This window comes from Berghia stephanieae, chromosome 1 (genome assembly GCF_034508935.2).
Source record: "Berghia stephanieae isolate SIO BIC M18660-M18661 chromosome 1, UCSD_Bste_1.3, whole genome shotgun sequence".
Lineage (NCBI taxonomy): Eukaryota > Metazoa > Mollusca > Gastropoda > Nudibranchia > Aeolidiidae > Berghia > Berghia stephanieae.
In genome coordinates this window covers 21,419,363-21,424,362 of record NC_088360.1, presented here as the reverse complement: position 1 = coordinate 21,424,362, position 5,000 = coordinate 21,419,363, and the positions used below count along the sequence as shown (strand labels likewise).

Genomic DNA, 5,000 nt, shown 5'->3' with positions numbered 1-5,000 from the left:
CTCTCCTTTTTTATGATTTTATTGGCATTGTTATACTCCATCCTGTTTCTCTTTAAGTTGCTCCTTTCGTCCATGCTTTCTAGTATTTCACTTGTCATCCATTTTTGCTTCGTTCCACATGGTCTTACAGGGAAGATGTCTTTCATCATCTCCGTGTTACGCTGGATATATCACTCCAGTGTCTGTCAATATCTTCTGTTGGTGTCAGGTCTTCCAGTTTTTGTTTCACGACATCTGTTTTTGTCTCCATGGTTGAAGCATCTTGTCTTAGTATATCAATTTGTCGTGTTGGTTCTTGTTTCGAGGTCTTCAACATGTTCAGCTTTAATCTAAGACCACATGTTATAGGTCGATGGTCCCTGTTACAATCTGCACCAGGAATGGTCTTGTCTTTGCTATTTCAATACCACAACACTTTTTGCAATCTTAGTATCAGAACTGCATATGTTTCAACCCCCCTCCCTCTTAAAAAAAACCCAAACAAAAACAAAACAAAAACCAACCGCATTATTCCCTCTATCATCAATTTTAATAAGTTTTCCTTGTAGTGGTAAAAACACTTATATTTTTAAATAGTTCTTGTGTTTTATCTGTATCTTTAAGCAAAGTCTACCTAAATCAGTTTGCTGTCCAGTAGACAGTCTCTGCATTTCAAATCTTTGATGAATTCAAACATACTTGATCTATTTGTCAGTATTTCCGGCAATTTTTTCTCCCATGTGTGTATCTCGAACATTCGACAAGACATTAATAGCAGTCAGTCCTCTTCTATCACTACGCAAGCAGTACATTTCCAATCATTTCTATCTACTTTTCTTGTACACCATCTACACCTTCCTATATAAAACAAATGAGAATTCAATCTGATTTTTGAGATGGCAACGCTGTAAGATTTATTACACAGTTTCATATATGGTTCTAACTCAAAGGTGTCTTTAATGTGTTTATACAGCCGTCCAGACGTCGTCATCGACATCTCAGCGTGCCACTCTTGCAGAAACAAATCATTCAAGCGTTCTTTTAAAGCCGCCAGAAACTAATTTTCATTTTTTTTTTTTGCATTTTGCTTAACCCAATAATGGCCCATTCCACTCATATCCAGCAACTGCTTAACAAGGCTTACACAACTGATCAACTTTCCCTAATTGATTGAGTGTTCGTACATTCCAAGCGGCTATCACAGTTCTTTCCCTATTGTGTAATCTAAATGAGGTTTCGTCTTCATCGTGTGAGAGCAAATGATATTCTGGGAAGGGTTAATAACTGCGGTTTTCCGTTGCCTTCTGCCATGGTTAATTATACATTCGTCGTTATCATTACAATTAAGTTGAACATCAATCACAGTACACGGTGGACGAGCGACATTGCTTACGATTACAGGATGGTGACTATAAATAGATTTGCCACCCTGGGACGCCCTTTTGTTTTGATTGAAATGGAGCTGTGTCACGTTGACACATCGTGATTTGAAATAGAAATGAAATGAATGTAGATATTGCGTAATATGGTGGTGTCTAAAATCTTATGGTCAGAATTTAAAAGCTTTTTGACAATTCTGCCTAAAATAAATGAGTTAAATGCATTATATTATATATATATATATATATATATATATATATATACAGATGTAACGCATCGTATCGTAGCCATTGTTAACATATAGATAGTATGCGCTTGGCTAAGAAGCTCACAGCATTGCCATGTGGAAGTATAACGGTTCAAAATACAATACTCTGTGTAACCTTTTACGTTTATAGTCGGGTTAATACAGTTCGGTGAGCATTACTCATAAACGCGGATGGCAAAAAGTAATAACAAAGACCTGAATGACGTCAACCTCATACTATCTATAGCCTGACACGAGAACCGCAGCTATCGTTAAATGACGTCAACCTCATACTATCTATAGCCTGACACTAGAACCGCAGCCATCGTTAAATGACGTCAACCTCATACTATTTATAGCCTGACACTAGAACCGCAGCCATCGTTAAATGACGTCAACCTCATACTATCTATAGCCTGACACTAGAACCGCAGCCATCGTTAAATGACGTCAACCTCATACTATCTATAGCCTGACACTAGAACCGCAGCCATCGTTAAATGACGTCAACCTCATACTATCTATAGCCTGACACTAGAACCGCAGCCATCGTTAAATGACGTCAACCTCATACTATCTATAGCCTGACACGAGAACCGCAGCCATCGTTAAATGACGTCAACCTCATACTATCTATAGCCTAAAACGAGAACCGCAGCCATCGTTAAATGACGTCAACCTCATACTATCTATAGCCTGACACTAGAACCGCAGCCATCGTTAAATGACGTCAACCTCATACTATCTATAGCCTGACACGAGAACCGCAGCCATCGTTAAATGACGTCAACCTCATACTATCTATAGCCTGACACGAGAACCGCAGCCATCGTTAAATGACGTCAAAAGACAAGTCTTTGGCCACAAAAGAAAAACAAATCCTGAGTTGTATTCAATAGTTCAACCAATGTAATAACTTGTTTCCTTGAGCTCTACAAAACGACAACTCACTAACGCTACACAACCCTAAAAAATGACGTCAAACGTCCAGTCCTCGAGGTTCCAGTGTCAGGCTATGTTAACGATGGCTACGCCAGAACCCTAAAGGACTTACAGTTTGATGTCATTTTTAAGTTTTTGCACCGTCAAGTGAGTGACAGACAGAACAAAGGGCCATGTTAACATGACGTCAAACCATTATCTATTGCCTGAATACTGAACGCAGCCATCGTAAAGACCAAACCTTAGACTATTAAGCCTGACACTAGAACCACGCATCGTTAAAGACGTTCAACCTCATACTATCTATAGCCTGACACGAGAACCGCAGCCATCGTTAAATGACGTCAAAAGACAATCTTTGGCCACTAAAAGAAAAACAAATACTGAGTTGTATCAATATCAACCAATGTAATAACTTGTTTACCTTATCTACTACAAAACGAAACTCACTAACGCTACACAACCCTAAAAATGACGTCAAACGTCCAGTCCTCAGGGTTACCAGTGTAGGCTATGTTAACGATGCTAGCCGACACAGAACCCAAAGGACTACGTTAATGATGTCAACCTATTTTAGGCTTTTGCCACCGACCAGTGCATTGTAAGCGAACCTCAGGACAACAAGTGATTCCAATGGTTGAACATTTGAATACAAATCACGATTTGTTTTCTATTGGCAGACTGTAGATAATATGCGCTTGGCTAAGAAGTTCATAACATTGCCATCCGAGTATAACGACCAAACAAAGACTAAACTAGTTGGTGGATCCATTTAACGTGGCTACTAATAAGGACGGTTAATACAGTTCGTGAGCATACTCATAAAGCGGATGCAAAAAGTAATACCAAAAAGATCCTGAAGGTGTACTCAACCTTCATACTATCTATAGCCTGACAGGCGATGAAAACCGCAGAGACCATCGTTAAAATGACGTCAACCAACTTTGCTACACTGAACGTTTAATACTATAAGCCTGACACTAAACCGCAGCCATCGTATCTCAACCTCATACATTTTGCGACCTACGCCTCGTTAAAACGTCACCTCATACTATCTATAGCCTGACACTAGAACCGCAGCCATCGTTAAATGACGTCAACCTCATACTATCTATAGCCTGACACTAGAACCGCAGCCATCGTTAAATGACGTCAACCTCATACATTATAGCCTGACACTAGAACGCAGCCATCGTTAATGACGTCAACCTCATACTATCTATAGCCTGAACTAGAACCGCAGCCATCGTTAAATGACGTCAACCTCATACTATCTATAGCCTGACACTAGAACCGCAGCCATCGTTAAATGACGTCAACCTCATACTATCTATAGCCTGACACTAGAACCGCAGCCATCGTTAAATGACGTCAACCTCATACTATCTATAGCCTGACACTAGAACCGCAGCCATCGTTTAAAAGACGTCAACCTCATACTATCTATAGCCTGACACAGAACCGCAGCCATCGTTAAATGACGTCAACCTCTACTATCTATAGCCTAAGAACGCAGCATCGTTAAATGACGTCAACCTCATACTATTATAGCCGACACTAAGAACCGCAGCCATCGTAAATGACGTCAACCTACACATCTATGACCCGATCAGCAACCAGCCATCGTAAATGACGTCAATCATACTATGCTTAACTAAAACGAGAACCGCAGCCATCGTTAAATGACGTCAACCTCATACTATCTATAGCCTGACACTAGAACCGCAGCCATCGTTAAATGACGTCAACCTCATACTATCTATAGCCTGACACGAGAACCGCAGCCATCGTTAAATGACGTCAACCTCATACTATCTATAGCCTGACACGAGAACCGCAGCCATCGTTAAATGACGTCAAAAGACAAGTCTTTGGCCACAAAAGAAAAACAAATCCTGAGTTGTATTCAATAGTTCAACCAATGTAATAACTTGTTTCCTTGAGCTCTACAAAACGACAACTCACTAGACGCTACACAACCCTAAAAAATGACGTCAAACGTCCAGTCCTCGAGGGTTCCAGTGTCAGGCTATGTTAACGATGGCTACGCCAGAACCCTAAAGGACTTACAGTTTGATGTCATTTTTAAGGTTTTTGCACCGTCAAGTGAGTTGTAGCAGAACTCAAGGAAACAAGTGATTCCAATGGTTGAACATTTGAATACAAATCACGATTTGTTTTCTATTGGCAGACTGTAGATAATATGCGCTTGGCTAAGAAGTTCATAACATTGCCATCCGGAAGTATAACGGACCAACAAACAAAACTGTGTGGATCCTTAAACGTTTATAGTCGGGTTAATACAGTTCGGTGAGCATTACTCATAAACGCGGATGGCAAAAAAAAAAACAATAACAAAGACCTGAGTGACGTCATCTTCGAACTGTCTTTACGTTATCGATAACTACGATCGTATCGTATCGTTTAAGGTCCAAACGATTCTAAAACTTTT

The 5,000-nt window shown here is 40.0% G+C and overlaps 1 protein-coding gene across 1 annotated transcript in view; it reads right to left on the bottom strand.

Annotated features, from left to right (window-relative positions):
• LOC144970282 (NXPE family member 3-like) overlaps positions 1-5,000 on the bottom strand; it is a 30,432-nt gene that overhangs the window by 25,127 nt on the left and 305 nt on the right. The gene's annotated exons all lie outside the window — the stretch shown is intronic.